This window comes from Cebidichthys violaceus, unplaced genomic scaffold (genome assembly GCF_023349555.1).
Source record: "Cebidichthys violaceus isolate CVI_PGR_0920_01 unplaced genomic scaffold, fCebVio1.0.p SCAF_41, whole genome shotgun sequence".
Taxonomy (NCBI): Eukaryota; Metazoa; Chordata; class Actinopteri; order Perciformes; family Stichaeidae; genus Cebidichthys; species Cebidichthys violaceus.
Genome location: NW_027176606.1, coordinates 600,528 through 616,525, shown reverse-complemented (window position 1 = coordinate 616,525; position 15,998 = coordinate 600,528). Strand labels below are relative to the sequence as shown.

Here is a 15,998-nt window from a genome sequence, read left to right as displayed (position 1 = left end):
TTGAAAAGTCACCCTTCCAGACCTGAAATAGCTTCAGGTGCGTTAGCTTTTAAAAGCTTGTGGATAATTATACCAAGAACAAGACGTTATATGCCAAGGACAAGATCTTATATATCTCAATTTGTTGGAATTTGGAGTCTTGGCTCTGATCATGGCAACTATCCTTTTCACTCATGTGAAGTCTGCTCTTTTTATAAGCTTAAAACGTCCCTGGGTGGGCTTGAACCACCAACCTTTCAGTTAACAGCCGAATGCGCTGACCAATTGTGCCACAGAGACAGGCCTGTTCCAAAGTTGGTTAGGCCCGAACTGCAAGCCCCACCCATTTGCTTTTTCTATTTGCTGGCAGAAGTTGGACTCTACATTTTGTAACAGTTCCTTTTCCTGTTTGAAAAGTGCCCCTTCCAGATTTGAAATAGCTTCAGGTGCGTTAGCTTTTAAAAGTTTGTGGATAATTATACCAAGAACAAGATCTTATATATCTTAATTTGTTGGAATTTGGAGTCTTAGCTCTGATCGTGGCAACTATCCTTTTCACTCATGTGAAGTCTGCTCTTTTTATAAGCTTAAAATGTCCCTGGGTGGGCTTGAACCACCAACCTTTCAGTTAACAGCCGAATGCGCTGACCGATTGCGCCACAGAGACATGTCTGATACTGTCTTGGTTAAGCTCGAACTGCAAGCCCCCACCCATTTGCTTTTGCGAGAAGTTGGACTCTACATTTTGTAACAGTTCCTTTTCCTGTTTGAAAAGTCACCCTTCCAGACCTGAAATAGCTTCAGGTGTGTTAGCTTTTAAAAGGTTGTGGATAATTATACCAAGAAGAAGATGTTATATACCAAGGACAAGATCTTATATATCTTAATTTGTTGGAATTTGGAGTCTTAGCTCTGATCGTGGCAACTATCCTTTTCACTCATGAGAAGTCTGCTCTTTTTATAAGCTTAAAACTTCCCTGGGTGGGCTTGAACCACCAACCTTTCAGTTAACAGCCGAATGCGCTGACCAATTGCGCCACAGAGACAGGCCTGTTCCAAAAGTGGTTAGGCCCGAACTGCAAGCCCCACCCATTTGCTTTTTCTATTTGCTGGCAGAAGTTGGACTCTACATTTTGTAACAGTTCCTTTTCCTGTTTGAAAAGTGCCCCTTCCAGACATGGAATAGCTTCAGGTGCGTTAGCTTTTAAAAGTTTGTGGATATTTATACCAAGAACAAGATCTTATATATCTTAATTTGTTGGAATTTGGAGTCTTAGCTCTGATAGTGGCAACTATCCTTTTCACTCATGTGAAGTCTGCTCTTTTTATAAGCTTAAAACGTCCCTGGGTGGGCTTGAACCACCAACCTTTCAGTTAACAGCCGAATGCGCTGACCGATTGCGCCACAGAGACATGTCTGATACTGTCTTGGTTAAGCTCGAACTGCAAGCCCCCACCCATTTGCTTTTGCCAGAAGTTGGACTCTACATTTTGTAACAGTTCCTTTTCCTGTTTGAAAAGTGCCCCTTCCAGACCTGAAATAGCTTCAGGTGCGTTAGCTTTTAAAAGCTTGTGGATAATTATACCAAGAACAAGATGTTAAATACCAAGGACAAGATCTTATATATCTCAATTTGTTGGAATTTGGAGTCTTAGCTCTGATCATGGCAACTATCCTTTTCACTCATGTGAAGTCTTCTCTTTTTATAAGCTTAAAACGTCCCTGGGTGGGCTTGAACCACCAACCTTTCAGTTAACAGCCGAATGCCCTGACCAATTGCGCCACAGAGACAGGCCTGTTCCAAAGTTGGTTAGGCCCGAACTGCAAGCCCCACCCATTTGCTTTTTCTATTTGCTGCCAGAAGTTGGACTCTACATTTTGTAACAGTTCCCTTTTTTGTTTGAAAAGTGCCCCTTCCAGACATGGAATAGCTTCAGGTGCGTTAGCTTTTAAAAGCTTGTGGATAATTATACCAAGAACAAGATCTTATATATCTCAATTTGTTGGAATTTGGAGTCTTGGCTCTGATCATGGCAACTATCCTTTTCACTCATGTGAAGTCTGCTCTTTTTATAAGCTTAAAATGTCCCTGGGTGGGCTTGAACCACCAACCTTTCAGTTAGCAGCCTAATGCGCTGACCGATTGTTCAGGCCGAATACAAAGCTGGCCCGATCGTTTGCTATTTACTGCTAAAAGTTGGGCTCTACGTTTTGTAACAGTTAATTTTCCTTCTGGAGGAGCCCCTTTGCAAACCTGTAGAAGCTAAGGTGTGCTAGTTTTCTGAAGTTTCAAATGGATTTAGACTCTGGTTGTGTGTTGTATGGGCTGAAATTGGGCTCTACATTTGGTTACATTTTGTAACAGTTTATTTTCCTGTTTGAAAAATGCCCTTTCCTGACCTGGAGAAGCTCAAGGTGCGTGAGCTTTCTAAAGATTGAAATGCATTGGGACTCTTTTCTGTTGGATATTTGTCAATCAGGGGCAAGTCTGATGACATATTTAAATTTCTTACCTTTTTCACTCATGTGAAGTCTTCTGTTTTTATAAGCACAAAACGTCCCTGGATGGGCTTTCACCAACCTTTCAGTAAACATGTCTGTTACAAAGTTGGTTAGTTCTGAACTGTAAGCCACACCCATTTGCTTTTGCTATTTTTATTTTTCACTCAAGTTTTTCTGGCCCCGCCCCCAACTGTGACATCTGTGGCCCGGCTAGCTCAGTCGGTAGAGCATGAGACTCTTAATCTCAGGGTCGTGGGTTCGAGCCCCACGTTGGGCGTGCTACTTTCTCAGTTATGACTGTTTTGGTTTATTTTCCTGTTTGAAAAGGCCTCTTTCTGTACCTGGTGAAGCTTAAGGTGTGTGAGCTGACCGATTGCGCCACAGAGACAGGCCTGATGCAGTTTTTGTTAAGCCCGAACTCCAAACTCCCACCCATTTGCTTTTGCCAGAAGTTGGACTCTACATTTTGTAACAGTTCCTTTTCCTGTTTGAAAAGTGACCCTTCCAGACATGGAATAGCTTCAGGTGCGTTAGCTTTTAAAAGTTTGTGGATAATTATACCAAGAACAAGATCTTATATATCTTAATTTGTTGGAATTTGGAGTCTTAGCTCTGATCGTGGCAACTATCCTTTTCACTCATGAGAAGTCTGCTCTTTTTATAAGCTTAAAACGTCCCTGGGTGGGCTTGAACCACCAACCTTTCAGTTAACAGCTGAATGCGCTGACCAATTGCGCCACAGAGACAGGCCTGTTCCAAAAGTGGTTAGGCCCGAACTGCAAGCCCCACCCATTTGCTTTTTCTATTTGCTGGCAGAAGTTGGACTCTACATTTTGTAACAGTTCCTTTTCCTGTTTGAAAAGTGCCCCTTCCAGACATGGAATAGCTTCAGGTGCGTTAGCTTTTAAAAGTTTGTGGATATTTATACCAAGAACAAGATCTTATATATCTTAATTTGTTGGAATTTGGAGTCTTAGCTCTGATCGTGGCAACTATCCTTTTCACTCATGTGAAGTCTGCTCTTTTTATAAGCTTAAAACATCCCTGGGTGGGCTTGAACCACCAACCTTTCAGTTAACAGCCGAATGCGCTGACCGATTGCGCCACAGAGACATGTCTGATACTGTCTTGGTTAAGCTCGAACTGCAAGCCCCCACCCATTTGCTTTTGCCAGAAGTTGGACTCTACATTTTGTAACAGTTCCTTTTCCTGTTTGAAAAGTCACCCTTCCAGACCTGAAATAGCTTCAGGTGCGTTAGCTTTTAAAAGCTTGTGGATAATTATACCAAGAACAAGACGTTATATGCCAAGGACAAGATCTTATATATCTCAATTTGTTGGAATTTGGAGTCTTGGCTCTGATCATGGCAACTATCCTTTTCACTCATGTGAAGTCTGCTCTTTTTATAAGCTTAAAACATCCCTGGGTGGGCTTGAACCACCAACCTTTCAGTTAACAGCCGAATGCGCTGACCAATTGTGCCACAGAGACAGGCCTGTTCCAAAGTTGGTTAGGCCCGAACTGCAAGCCCCACCCATTTGCTTTTTCTATTTGCTGGCAGAAGTTGGACTCTACATTTTGTAACAGTTCCTTTTCCTGTTTGAAAAGTGCCCCTTCCAGATTTGAAATAGCTTCAGGTGCGTTAGCTTTTAAAAGTTTGTGGATAATTATACCAAGAACAAGATCTTATATATCTTAATTTGTTGGAATTTGGAGTCTTAGCTCTGATCGTGGCAACTATCCTTTTCACTCATGTGAAGTCTGCTCTTTTTATAAGCTTAAAATGTCCCTGGGTGGGCTTGAACCACCAACCTTTCAGTTAACAGCCGAATGCGCTGACCGATTGCGCCACAGAGACATGTCTGATACTGTCTTGGTTAAGCTCGAACTGCAAGCCCCCACCCATTTGCTTTTGCGAGAAGTTGGACTCTACATTTTGTAACAGTTCCTTTTCCTGTTTGAAAAGTCACCCTTCCAGACCTGAAATAGCTTCAGGTGTGTTAGCTTTTAAAAGGTTGTGGATAATTATACCAAGAAGAAGATGTTATATACCAAGGACAAGATCTTATATATCTTAATTTGTTGGAATTTGGAGTCTTAGCTCTGATCGTGGCAACTATCCTTTTCACTCATGAGAAGTCTGCTCTTTTTATAAGCTTAAAACGTCCCTGGGTGGGCTTGAACCACCAACCTTTCAGTTAACAGCCGAATGCGCTGACCAATTGCGCCACAGAGACAGGCCTGTTCCAAAAGTGGTTAGGCCCGAACTGCAAGCCCCACCCATTTGCTTTTTCTATTTGCTGGCAGAAGTTGGACTCTACATTTTGTAACAGTTCCTTTTCCTGTTTGAAAAGTGCCCCTTCCAGACCTGAAATAGCTTCAGGTGCGTTAGCTTTTAAAAGCTTGTGGATAATTATACCAAGAACAAGATGTTAAATACCAAGGACAAGATCTTATATATCTCAATTTGTTGGAATTTGGAGTCTTAGCTCTGATCATGGCAACTATCCTTTTCACTCATGTGAAGTCTTCTCTTTTTATAAGCTTAAAACGTCCCTGGGTGGGCTTGAACCACCAACCTTTCAGTTAACAGCCGAATGCCCTGACCAATTGCGCCACAGAGACAGGCCTGTTCCAAAGTTGGTTAGGCCCGAACTGCAAGCCCCACCCATTTGCTTTTTCTATTTGCTGCCAGAAGTTGGACTCTACATTTTGTAACAGTTCCCTTTTTTGTTTGAAAAGTGCCCCTTCCAGACATGGAATAGCTTCAGGTGCGTTAGCTTTTAAAAGCTTGTGGATAATTATACCAAGAACAAGATCTTATATATCTCAATTTGTTGGAATTTGGAGTCTTGGCTCTGATCATGGCAACTATCCTTTTCACTCATGTGAAGTCTGCTCTTTTTATAAGCTTAAAATGTCCCTGGGTGGGCTTGAACCACCAACCTTTCAGTTAGCAGCCTAATGCGCTGACCGATTGTTCAGGCCGAATACAAAGCTGGCCCGATCGTTTGCTATTTACTGCTAAAAGTTGGGCTCTACGTTTTGTAACAGTTAATTTTCCTTCTGGAGGAGCCCCTTTGCAAACCTGTAGAAGCTAAGGTGTGCTAGTTTTCTGAAGTTTCAAATGGATTTAGACTCTGGTTGTGTGTTGTATGGGCTGAAATTGGGCTCTACATTTGGTTACATTTTGTAACAGTTTATTTTCCTGTTTGAAAAATGCCCTTTCCTGACCTGGAGAAGCTCAAGGTGCGTGAGCTTTCTAAAGATTGAAATGCATTGGGACTCTTTTCTGTTGGATATTTGTCAATCAGGGGCAAGTCTGATGACATATTTAAATTTCTTACCTTTTTCACTCATGTGAAGTCTTCTGTTTTTATAAGCACAAAACGTCCCTGGATGGGCTTTCACCAACCTTTCAGTAAACATGTCTGTTACAAAGTTGGTTAGTCCTGAACTGTAAGCCACACCCATTTGCTTTTGCTATTTTTATTTTTCACTCAAGTTTTTCTGGCCCCGCCCCCAACTGTGACATCTGTGGCCCGGCTAGCTCAGTCGGTAGAGCATGAGACTCTTAATCTCAGGGTCGTGGGTTCGAGCCCCACGTTGGGCGTGCTACTTTCTCAGTTATGACTGTTTTGGTTTATTTTCCTGTTTGAAAAGGCCTCTTTCTGTACCTGGTGAAGCTTAAGGTGTGTGAGCTGACCGATTGCGCCACAGAGACAGGCCTGATGCAGTTTTTGTTAAGCCCGAACTCCAAACTCCCACCCATTTGCTTTTGCCAGAAGTTGGACTCTACATTTTGTAACAGTTCCTTTTCCTGTTTGAAAAGTGACCCTTCCAGACATGGAATAGCTTCAGGTGCGTTAGCTTTTAAAAGTTTGTGGATAATTATACCAAGAACAAGATCTTATATATCTTAATTTGTTGGAATTTGGAGTCTTAGCTCTGATCGTGGCAACTATCCTTTTCACTCATGAGAAGTCTGCTCTTTTTATAAGCTTAAAACGTCCCTGGGTGGGCTTGAACCACCAACCTTTCAGTTAACAGCTGAATGCGCTGACCAATTGCGCCACAGAGACAGGCCTGTTCCAAAAGTGGTTAGGCCCGAACTGCAAGCCCCACCCATTTGCTTTTTCTATTTGCTGGCAGAAGTTGGACTCTACATTTTGTAACAGTTCCTTTTCCTGTTTGAAAAGTGCCCCTTCCAGACATGGAATAGCTTCAGGTGCGTTAGCTTTTAAAAGTTTGTGGATATTTATACCAAGAACAAGATCTTATATATCTTAATTTGTTGGAATTTGGAGTCTTAGCTCTGATCGTGGCAACTATCCTTTTCACTCATGTGAAGTCTGCTCTTTTTATAAGCTTAAAACGTCCCTGGGTGGGCTTGAACCACCAACCTTTCAGTTAACAGCCGAATGCGCTGACCGATTGCGCCACAGAGACATGTCTGATACTGTCTTGGTTAAGCTCGAACTGCAAGCCCCCACCCATTTGCTTTTGCCAGAAGTTGGACTCTACATTTTGTAACAGTTCCTTTTCCTGTTTGAAAAGTCACCCTTCCAGACCTGAAATAGCTTCAGGTGCGTTAGCTTTTAAAAGCTTGTGGATAATTATACCAAGAACAAGACGTTATATGCCAAGGACAAGATCTTATATATCTCAATTTGTTGGAATTTGGAGTCTTGGCTCTGATCATGGCAACTATCCTTTTCACTCATGTGAAGTCTGCTCTTTTTATAAGCTTAAAACGTCCCTGGGTGGGCTTGAACCACCAACCTTTCAGTTAACAGCCGAATGCGCTGACCAATTGTGCCACAGAGACAGGCCTGTTCCAAAGTTGGTTAGGCCCGAACTGCAAGCCCCACCCATTTGCTTTTTCTATTTGCTGGCAGAAGTTGGACTCTACATTTTGTAACAGTTCCTTTTCCTGTTTGAAAAGTGCCCCTTCCAGATTTGAAATAGCTTCAGGTGCGTTAGCTTTTAAAAGTTTGTGGATAATTATACCAAGAACAAGATCTTATATATCTTAATTTGTTGGAATTTGGAGTCTTAGCTCTGATCGTGGCAACTATCCTTTTCACTCATGTGAAGTCTGCTCTTTTTATAAGCTTAAAATGTCCCTGGGTGGGCTTGAACCACCAACCTTTCAGTTAACAGCCGAATGCGCTGACCGATTGCGCCACAGAGACATGTCTGATACTGTCTTGGTTAAGCTCGAACTGCAAGCCCCCACCCATTTGCTTTTGCGAGAAGTTGGACTCTACATTTTGTAACAGTTCCTTTTCCTGTTTGAAAAGTCACCCTTCCAGACCTGAAATAGCTTCAGGTGTGTTAGCTTTTAAAAGGTTGTGGATAATTATACCAAGAAGAAGATGTTATATACCAAGGACAAGATCTTATATATCTTAATTTGTTGGAATTTGGAGTCTTAGCTCTGATCGTGGCAACTATCCTTTTCACTCATGAGAAGTCTGCTCTTTTTATAAGCTTAAAACGTCCCTGGGTGGGCTTGAACCACCAACCTTTCAGTTAACAGCCGAATGCGCTGACCAATTGCGCCACAGAGACAGGCCTGTTCCAAAAGTGGTTAGGCCCGAACTGCAAGCCCCACCCATTTGCTTTTTCTATTTGCTGGCAGAAGTTGGACTCTACATTTTGTAACAGTTCCTTTTCCTGTTTGAAAAGTGCCCCTTCCAGACATGGAATAGCTTCAGGTGCGTTAGCTTTTAAAAGTTTGTGGATATTTATACCAAGAACAAGATCTTATATATCTTAATTTGTTGGAATTTGGAGTCTTAGCTCTGATCGTGGCAACTATCCTTTTCACTCATGTGAAGTCTGCTCTTTTTATAAGCTTAAAACGTCCCTGGGTGGGCTTGAACCACCAACCTTTCAGTTAACAGCCGAATGCGCTGACCGATTGCGCCACAGAGACATGTCTGATACTGTCTTGGTTAAGCTCGAACTGCAAGCCCCCACCCATTTGCTTTTGCCAGAAGTTGGACTCTACATTTTGTAACAGTTCCTTTTCCTGTTTGAAAAGTGCCCCTTCCAGACCTGAAATAGCTTCAGGTGCGTTAGCTTTTAAAAGCTTGTGGATAATTATACCAAGAACAAGATGTTAAATACCAAGGACAAGATCTTATATATCTCAATTTGTTGGAATTTGGAGTCTTAGCTCTGATCATGGCAACTATCCTTTTCACTCATGTGAAGTCTTCTCTTTTTATAAGCTTAAAACGTCCCTGGGTGGGCTTGAACCACCAACCTTTCAGTTAACAGCCGAATGCCCTGACCAATTGCGCCACAGAGACAGGCCTGTTCCAAAGTTGGTTAGGCCCGAACTGCAAGCCCCACCCATTTGCTTTTTCTATTTGCTGCCAGAAGTTGGACTCTACATTTTGTAACAGTTCCCTTTTTTGTTTGAAAAGTGCCCCTTCCAGACATGGAATAGCTTCAGGTGCGTTAGCTTTTAAAAGCTTGTGGATAATTATACCAAGAACAAGATCTTATATATCTCAATTTGTTGGAATTTGGAGTCTTGGCTCTGATCATGGCAACTATCCTTTTCACTCATGTGAAGTCTGCTCTTTTTATAAGCTTAAAATGTCCCTGGGTGGGCTTGAACCACCAACCTTTCAGTTAGCAGCCTAATGCGCTGACCGATTGTTCAGGCCGAATACAAAGCTGGCCCGATCGTTTGCTATTTACTGCTAAAAGTTGGGCTCTACGTTTTGTAACAGTTAATTTTCCTTCTGGAGGAGCCCCTTTGCAAACCTGTAGAAGCTAAGGTGTGCTAGTTTTCTGAAGTTTCAAATGGATTTAGACTCTGGTTGTGTGTTGTATGGGCTGAAATTGGGCTCTACATTTGGTTACATTTTGTAACAGTTTATTTTCCTGTTTGAAAAATGCCCTTTCCTGACCTGGAGAAGCTCAAGGTGCGTGAGCTTTCTAAAGATTGAAATGCATTGGGACTCTTTTCTGTTGGATATTTGTCAATCAGGGGCAAGTCTGATGACATATTTAAATTTCTTACCTTTTTCACTCATGTGAAGTCTTCTGTTTTTATAAGCACAAAACGTCCCTGGATGGGCTTTCACCAACCTTTCAGTAAACATGTCTGTTACAAAGTTGGTTAGTCCTGAACTGTAAGCCACACCCATTTGCTTTTGCTATTTTTATTTTTCACTCAAGTTTTTCTGGCCCCGCCCCCAACTGTGACATCTGTGGCCCGGCTAGCTCAGTCGGTAGAGCATGAGACTCTTAATCTCAGGGTCGTGGGTTCGAGCCCCACGTTGGGCGTGCTACTTTCTCAGTTATGACTGTTTTGGTTTATTTTCCTGTTTGAAAAGGCCTCTTTCTGTACCTGGTGAAGCTTAAGGTGTGTGAGCTGACCGATTGCGCCACAGAGACAGGCCTGATGCAGTTTTTGTTAAGCCCGAACTCCAAACTCCCACCCATTTGCTTTTGCCAGAAGTTGGACTCTACATTTTGTAACAGTTCCTTTTCCTGTTTGAAAAGTGACCCTTCCAGACATGGAATAGCTTCAGGTGCGTTAGCTTTTAAAAGTTTGTGGATAATTATACCAAGAACAAGATCTTATATATCTTAATTTGTTGGAATTTGGAGTCTTAGCTCTGATCGTGGCAACTATCCTTTTCACTCATGAGAAGTCTGCTCTTTTTATAAGCTTAAAACGTCCCTGGGTGGGCTTGAACCACCAACCTTTCAGTTAACAGCTGAATGCGCTGACCAATTGCGCCACAGAGACAGGCCTGTTCCAAAAGTGGTTAGGCCCGAACTGCAAGCCCCACCCATTTGCTTTTTCTATTTGCTGGCAGAAGTTGGACTCTACATTTTGTAACAGTTCCTTTTCCTGTTTGAAAAGTGCCCCTTCCAGACATGGAATAGCTTCAGGTGCGTTAGCTTTTAAAAGTTTGTGGATATTTATACCAAGAACAAGATCTTATATATCTTAATTTGTTGGAATTTGGAGTCTTAGCTCTGATCGTGGCAACTATCCTTTTCACTCATGTGAAGTCTGCTCTTTTTATAAGCTTAAAACGTCCCTGGGTGGGCTTGAACCACCAACCTTTCAGTTAACAGCCGAATGCGCTGACCGATTGCGCCACAGAGACATGTCTGATACTGTCTTGGTTAAGCTCGAACTGCAAGCCCCCACCCATTTGCTTTTGCCAGAAGTTGGACTCTACATTTTGTAACAGTTCCTTTTCCTGTTTGAAAAGTCACCCTTCCAGACCTGAAATAGCTTCAGGTGCGTTAGCTTTTAAAAGCTTGTGGATAATTATACCAAGAACAAGACGTTATATGCCAAGGACAAGATCTTATATATCTCAATTTGTTGGAATTTGGAGTCTTGGCTCTGATCATGGCAACTATCCTTTTCACTCATGTGAAGTCTGCTCTTTTTATAAGCTTAAAACGTCCCTGGGTGGGCTTGAACCACCAACCTTTCAGTTAACAGCCGAATGCGCTGACCAATTGTGCCACAGAGACAGGCCTGTTCCAAAGTTGGTTAGGCCCGAACTGCAAGCCCCACCCATTTGCTTTTTCTATTTGCTGGCAGAAGTTGGACTCTACATTTTGTAACAGTTCCTTTTCCTGTTTGAAAAGTGCCCCTTCCAGATTTGAAATAGCTTCAGGTGCGTTAGCTTTTAAAAGTTTGTGGATAATTATACCAAGAACAAGATCTTATATATCTTAATTTGTTGGAATTTGGAGTCTTAGCTCTGATCGTGGCAACTATCCTTTTCACTCATGTGAAGTCTGCTCTTTTTATAAGCTTAAAATGTCCCTGGGTGGGCTTGAACCACCAACCTTTCAGTTAACAGCCGAATGCGCTGACCGATTGCGCCACAGAGACATGTCTGATACTGTCTTGGTTAGGCTCGAACTGCAAGCCCCCACCCATTTGCTTTTGCGAGAAGTTGGACTCTACATTTTGTAACAGTTCCTTTTCCTGTTTGAAAAGTCACCCTTCCAGACCTGAAATAGCTTCAGGTGTGTTAGCTTTTAAAAGGTTGTGGATAATTATACCAAGAAGAAGATGTTATATACCAAGGACAAGATCTTATATATCTTAATTTGTTGGAATTTGGAGTCTTAGCTCTGATCGTGGCAACTATCCTTTTCACTCATGAGAAGTCTGCTCTTTTTATAAGCTTAAAACGTCCCTGGGTGGGCTTGAACCACCAACCTTTCAGTTAACAGCCGAATGCGCTGACCAATTGCGCCACAGAGACAGGCCTGTTCCAAAAGTGGTTAGGCCCGAACTGCAAGCCCCACCCATTTGCTTTTTCTATTTGCTGGCAGAAGTTGGACTCTACATTTTGTAACAGTTCCTTTTCCTGTTTGAAAAGTGCCCCTTCCAGACATGGAATAGCTTCAGGTGCGTTAGCTTTTAAAAGTTTGTGGATATTTATACCAAGAACAAGATCTTATATATCTTAATTTGTTGGAATTTGGAGTCTTAGCTCTGATCGTGGCAACTATCCTTTTCACTCATGTGAAGTCTGCTCTTTTTATAAGCTTAAACCTTCCCGGGGTGGGCTTGAACCACCAACCTTTCAGTTAACAGCCGAATGCGCTGACCGATTGCGCCACAGAGACATGTCTGATACTGTCTTGGTTAAGCTCGAACTGCAAGCCCCCACCCATTTGCTTTTGCCAGAAGTTGGACTCTACATTTTGTAACAGTTCCTTTTCCTGTTTGAAAAGTGCCCCTTCCAGACCTGAAATAGCTTCAGGTGCGTTAGCTTTTAAAAGCTTGTGGATAATTATACCAAGAACAAGATGTTAAATACCAAGGACAAGATCTTATATATCTCAATTTGTTGGAATTTGGAGTCTTAGCTCTGATCATGGCAACTATCCTTTTCACTCATGTGAAGTCTTCTCTTTTTATAAGCTTAAAACGTCCCTGGGTGGGCTTGAACCACCAACCTTTCAGTTAACAGCCGAATGCCCTGACCAATTGCGCCACAGAGACAGGCCTGTTCCAAAAGTGGTTAGGCCCGAACTGCAAGCCCCACCCATTTGCTTTTTCTATTTGCTGGCAGAAGTTGGACTCTACATTTTGTAACAATTCCTTTTCCTGTTTGAAAAGTGCCCCTTCCAGACATGGAATAGCTTCAGGTGCGTTAGCTTTTAAAAGTTTGTGGATAATTATACCAAGAACAAGATCTTATATATCTTAATTTGTTGGAATTTGGAGTCTTAGCTCTGATCGTGGCAACTATCCTTTTCACTCATGTGAAGTCTGCTCTTTTTATAAGCTTAAAACGTCCCTGGGTGGGCTTGAACCACCAACCTTTCAGTTAACAGCCGAATGCGCTGACCGATTGCGCCACAGAGACTGGTCTGATACTGTCTTGGTTAAGCTCGAACTGCAAGCCCCCACCCATTTGCTTTTGCCAGAAGTTGGACTCTACATTTTGTAACAGTTCCTTTTCCTGTTTGAAAAGTCACCCTTCCAGACCTGAAATAGCTTCAGGTGCGTTAGCTTTTAAAAGCTTGTGGATAATTATACCAAGAACAAGACGTTATATGCCAAGGACAAGATCTTATATATCTCAATTCGTTGGAATTTGGAGTCTTAGCTCTGATCATGGCAACTATCCTTTTCACTCATGTGAAGTCTTCTCTTTTTATAAGCTTAAAACGTCCCTGGGTGGGCTTGAACCACCAACCTTTCAGTTAACAGCCGAATGCCCTGACCAATTGCGCCACAGAGACAGGCCTGTTCCAAAGTTGGTTAGGCCCGAACTGCAAGCCCCACCCATTTGCTTTTTCTATTTGCTGCCAGAAGTTGGACTCTACATTTTGTAACAGTTCCCTTTTTTGTTTGAAAAGTGCCCCTTCCAGACATGGAATAGCTTCAGGTGCGTTAGCTTTTAAAAGCTTGTGGATAATTACACCAAGAACAAGATCTTATATATCTCAATTTGTTGGAATTTGGAGTCTTAGCTCTGATCGTGGCAACTATCCTTTTCACTCATGAGAAGTCTGCTCTTTTTATAAGCTTAAAACGTCCCTGGGTGGGCTTGAACCACCAACCTTTCAGTTAACAGCCGAATGCGCTGACCGATTGCGCCACAGAGACATGTCTGACACTGTCTTGGTTAAGCTCGAACTGCAAGCCCCCACCCATTTGCTTTTGCCAGAAGTTGGACTCTACATTTTGTAACAGTTCCTTTTCCTGTTTGAAAAGTCACCCTTCCAGACCTGAAATAGCTTCAGGTGCGTTAGCTTTTAAAAGCTTGTGGATAATTATACCAAGAACAAGACGTTATATGCCAAGGACAAGATCTTATATATCTCAATTCGTTGGAATTTGGAGTCTTAGCTCTGATCGTGGCAACTATCCTTTTCACTCATGTGAAGTCTGCTCTTTCTATAAGCTTAAAACGTCCCTGGGTGGGCTTGAACCACCAACCTTTCAGTTAACAGCCGAATGCGCTGACCAATTGCGCCACAGAGACATGTCTGATACTGTCTTGGTTAAGCTCGAACTGCAAGCCCCCACCTATTTGCTTTTGCGAGAAGTTGGACTCTACATTTTGTAACAGTTCCTTTTCCTGTTTGAAAAGTGCCCTTTCCAGACCTGAAGTAGCTTCAGGTGCGTTAGCTTTTAAAAGCTTGTGGATAATTATACCAAGAACAAGATGTTATATACCAAGGACAAGATCTTATATATCTCAATTTGTTGGAATTTGGAGGCTTAGCTCTGATCGTGGCAACTACCCTTTTCACTCATGTGAAGTCTACTCTTTTTATAAGCTTAAAACATCCCTGGGTGGGTTTGAACCACCAACCTTTCAGTTAACAGCCGAATGCGCTGACCAATTGCGCCACAGAGACATGTCTGATACTGTCTTGGTTAAGCTCGAACTGCAAGCCCCCACCCATTTGCTTTTGCCAGAAGTTGGACTCTACATTTTGTAACAGTTCCTTTTCCTGTTTGAAAGGTGACCCTTCCAGAGCTGAAATAGCTTCAGGTGCGTTAGCTTTTAAAAGTTTGTGGATAATTATACCAAGAACAAGATCTTATATATCTTAATTTGTTGGAATTTGGAGTCTTGGCTCTGATCATGGCAACTATCCTTTTCACTCATGTGAAGTCTGCTCTTTTTATAAGCTTAAAACGTCCCTGGGTGGGCTTGAACCACCAACCTTTCAGTTAACAGCCGAATGCGCTGACCAATTGCGCCACAGAGACAGGCCTGTTTCAAAATTGGTTAGGCCCGAACTGCAAGCCCCACCCATTTGCTTTTTCTATTTGCTGGCAGAAGTTGGACTCTACATTTTGTAACAGTTCCTTTTGAAAAGTGCCCCTTCCAGACATGGAATAGCTTCAGGTGCGTTAGCTTTTAAAAGTTTGTGGATAATTATACCAAGAACAAGATCTTATATATCTTAATTTGTTGGAATTTGGAGTCTTAGCTCTGATCGTGGCAACTATCCTTTTCACTCATGTGAAGTCTGCTCTTTTTATAAGCTTAAAACGTCCCTGGGTGGGCTTGAACCACCAACCTTTCAGTTAACAGCCGAATGCGCTGACCGATTGCGCCACAGAGACTGGTCTGATACTGTCTTGGTTAAGCTCGAACTGCAAGCCCCCACCCATTTGCTTTTGCCAGAAGTTGGACTCTACATTTTGTAACAGTTCCTTTTCCTGTTTGAAAAGTCACCCTTCCAGACCTGAAATAGCTTCAGGTGCGTTAGCTTTTAAAAGCTTGTGGATAATTATACCAAGAACAAGACGTTATATGCCAAGGACAAGATCTTATATATCTCAATTCGTTGGAATTTGGAGTCTTAGCTCTGATCATGGCAACTATCCTTTTCACTCATGTGAAGTCTTCTCTTTTTATAAGCTTAAAACGTCCCTGGGTGGGCTTGAACCACCAACCTTTCAGTTAACAGCCGAATGCCCTGACCAATTGCGCCACAGAGACAGGCCTGTTCCAAAGTTGGTTAGGCCCGAACTGCAAGCCCCACCCATTTGCTTTTTCTATTTGCTGCCAGAAGTTGGACTCTACATTTTGTAACAGTTCCCTTTTTTGTTTGAAAAGTGCCCCTTCCAGACATGGAATAGCTTCAGGTGCGTTAGCTTTTAAAAGCTTGTGGATAATTACACCAAGAACAAGATCTTATATATCTCAATTTGTTGGAATTTGGAGTCTTGGCTCTGATCATGGCAACTATCCTTTTCACTCATGTGAAGTCTGCTTTTTTTATAAGCTTAAAATGTCCCTGGGTGGGCTTGAACCACCAACCTTTCAGTTAGCAGCCTAATGCGCTGACCGATTGTTCAAGCCGAATACAAAGTTGGCCCGATCGTTTGCTATTTACTGCTAAAAGTTGGGCTCTACGTTTTGTAACAGTTAATTTTCCTTCTGGAGGAGCCCCTTTGCAAACCTGTAGAAGCTAAGGTGTGCTAGTTTTCTGAAGTTTCAAATGGATTTAGACTCTGGTTGTGTGTTGTAT

The 15,998-nt window shown here is 42.3% G+C and overlaps 25 non-coding genes across 25 annotated transcripts; 3 read left to right on the top strand and 22 right to left on the bottom strand.

Moving 5' to 3' along the window:
- Window positions 1–205: 205 nt before the first annotated feature.
- trnan-guu (transfer RNA asparagine (anticodon GUU)) lies at window positions 206–279 on the bottom strand. The gene has a single exon. It is a non-coding gene; the product is annotated as a tRNA-Asn (tRNA).
- A 293-nt stretch (window positions 280–572) lies between these two features.
- On the bottom strand, window positions 573–646 carry trnan-guu (transfer RNA asparagine (anticodon GUU)). The gene has a single exon. It is a non-coding gene; the product is annotated as a tRNA-Asn (tRNA).
- Window positions 647–1,318: 672 nt separating this feature from the next.
- Window positions 1,319–1,392, bottom strand: trnan-guu (transfer RNA asparagine (anticodon GUU)). Its single transcript has one exon. It is a non-coding gene; the product is annotated as a tRNA-Asn (tRNA).
- Window positions 1,393–2,686: 1,294 nt separating this feature from the next.
- Window positions 2,687–2,759, top strand: trnak-cuu (transfer RNA lysine (anticodon CUU)). The gene has a single exon. It is a non-coding gene; the product is annotated as a tRNA-Lys (tRNA).
- A 395-nt stretch (window positions 2,760–3,154) lies between these two features.
- Window positions 3,155–3,228, bottom strand: trnan-guu (transfer RNA asparagine (anticodon GUU)). Its single transcript has one exon. It is a non-coding gene; the product is annotated as a tRNA-Asn (tRNA).
- A 1,039-nt stretch (window positions 3,229–4,267) lies between these two features.
- On the bottom strand, window positions 4,268–4,341 carry trnan-guu (transfer RNA asparagine (anticodon GUU)). The gene has a single exon. It is a non-coding gene; the product is annotated as a tRNA-Asn (tRNA).
- Window positions 4,342–4,646: 305 nt separating this feature from the next.
- Window positions 4,647–4,720, bottom strand: trnan-guu (transfer RNA asparagine (anticodon GUU)). Its single transcript has one exon. It is a non-coding gene; the product is annotated as a tRNA-Asn (tRNA).
- Window positions 4,721–6,023: 1,303 nt separating this feature from the next.
- On the top strand, window positions 6,024–6,096 carry trnak-cuu (transfer RNA lysine (anticodon CUU)). The gene has a single exon. It is a non-coding gene; the product is annotated as a tRNA-Lys (tRNA).
- A 395-nt stretch (window positions 6,097–6,491) lies between these two features.
- On the bottom strand, window positions 6,492–6,565 carry trnan-guu (transfer RNA asparagine (anticodon GUU)). The gene has a single exon. It is a non-coding gene; the product is annotated as a tRNA-Asn (tRNA).
- A 293-nt stretch (window positions 6,566–6,858) lies between these two features.
- On the bottom strand, window positions 6,859–6,932 carry trnan-guu (transfer RNA asparagine (anticodon GUU)). Its single transcript has one exon. It is a non-coding gene; the product is annotated as a tRNA-Asn (tRNA).
- Window positions 6,933–7,237: 305 nt separating this feature from the next.
- trnan-guu (transfer RNA asparagine (anticodon GUU)) lies at window positions 7,238–7,311 on the bottom strand. Its single transcript has one exon. It is a non-coding gene; the product is annotated as a tRNA-Asn (tRNA).
- Window positions 7,312–7,604: 293 nt separating this feature from the next.
- Window positions 7,605–7,678, bottom strand: trnan-guu (transfer RNA asparagine (anticodon GUU)). Its single transcript has one exon. It is a non-coding gene; the product is annotated as a tRNA-Asn (tRNA).
- Window positions 7,679–7,983: 305 nt separating this feature from the next.
- Window positions 7,984–8,057, bottom strand: trnan-guu (transfer RNA asparagine (anticodon GUU)). The gene has a single exon. It is a non-coding gene; the product is annotated as a tRNA-Asn (tRNA).
- Window positions 8,058–8,350: 293 nt separating this feature from the next.
- On the bottom strand, window positions 8,351–8,424 carry trnan-guu (transfer RNA asparagine (anticodon GUU)). Its single transcript has one exon. It is a non-coding gene; the product is annotated as a tRNA-Asn (tRNA).
- Window positions 8,425–9,718: 1,294 nt separating this feature from the next.
- On the top strand, window positions 9,719–9,791 carry trnak-cuu (transfer RNA lysine (anticodon CUU)). Its single transcript has one exon. It is a non-coding gene; the product is annotated as a tRNA-Lys (tRNA).
- A 395-nt stretch (window positions 9,792–10,186) lies between these two features.
- Window positions 10,187–10,260, bottom strand: trnan-guu (transfer RNA asparagine (anticodon GUU)). Its single transcript has one exon. It is a non-coding gene; the product is annotated as a tRNA-Asn (tRNA).
- A 293-nt stretch (window positions 10,261–10,553) lies between these two features.
- On the bottom strand, window positions 10,554–10,627 carry trnan-guu (transfer RNA asparagine (anticodon GUU)). Its single transcript has one exon. It is a non-coding gene; the product is annotated as a tRNA-Asn (tRNA).
- Window positions 10,628–11,299: 672 nt separating this feature from the next.
- trnan-guu (transfer RNA asparagine (anticodon GUU)) lies at window positions 11,300–11,373 on the bottom strand. The gene has a single exon. It is a non-coding gene; the product is annotated as a tRNA-Asn (tRNA).
- Window positions 11,374–11,678: 305 nt separating this feature from the next.
- trnan-guu (transfer RNA asparagine (anticodon GUU)) lies at window positions 11,679–11,752 on the bottom strand. The gene has a single exon. It is a non-coding gene; the product is annotated as a tRNA-Asn (tRNA).
- Window positions 11,753–12,791: 1,039 nt separating this feature from the next.
- On the bottom strand, window positions 12,792–12,865 carry trnan-guu (transfer RNA asparagine (anticodon GUU)). The gene has a single exon. It is a non-coding gene; the product is annotated as a tRNA-Asn (tRNA).
- A 672-nt stretch (window positions 12,866–13,537) lies between these two features.
- trnan-guu (transfer RNA asparagine (anticodon GUU)) lies at window positions 13,538–13,611 on the bottom strand. Its single transcript has one exon. It is a non-coding gene; the product is annotated as a tRNA-Asn (tRNA).
- A 305-nt stretch (window positions 13,612–13,916) lies between these two features.
- On the bottom strand, window positions 13,917–13,990 carry trnan-guu (transfer RNA asparagine (anticodon GUU)). Its single transcript has one exon. It is a non-coding gene; the product is annotated as a tRNA-Asn (tRNA).
- Window positions 13,991–14,295: 305 nt separating this feature from the next.
- Window positions 14,296–14,369, bottom strand: trnan-guu (transfer RNA asparagine (anticodon GUU)). Its single transcript has one exon. It is a non-coding gene; the product is annotated as a tRNA-Asn (tRNA).
- Window positions 14,370–14,653: 284 nt separating this feature from the next.
- On the bottom strand, window positions 14,654–14,727 carry trnan-guu (transfer RNA asparagine (anticodon GUU)). Its single transcript has one exon. It is a non-coding gene; the product is annotated as a tRNA-Asn (tRNA).
- A 286-nt stretch (window positions 14,728–15,013) lies between these two features.
- Window positions 15,014–15,087, bottom strand: trnan-guu (transfer RNA asparagine (anticodon GUU)). The gene has a single exon. It is a non-coding gene; the product is annotated as a tRNA-Asn (tRNA).
- Between the last annotated feature and the right edge of the window lie 911 nt (window positions 15,088–15,998).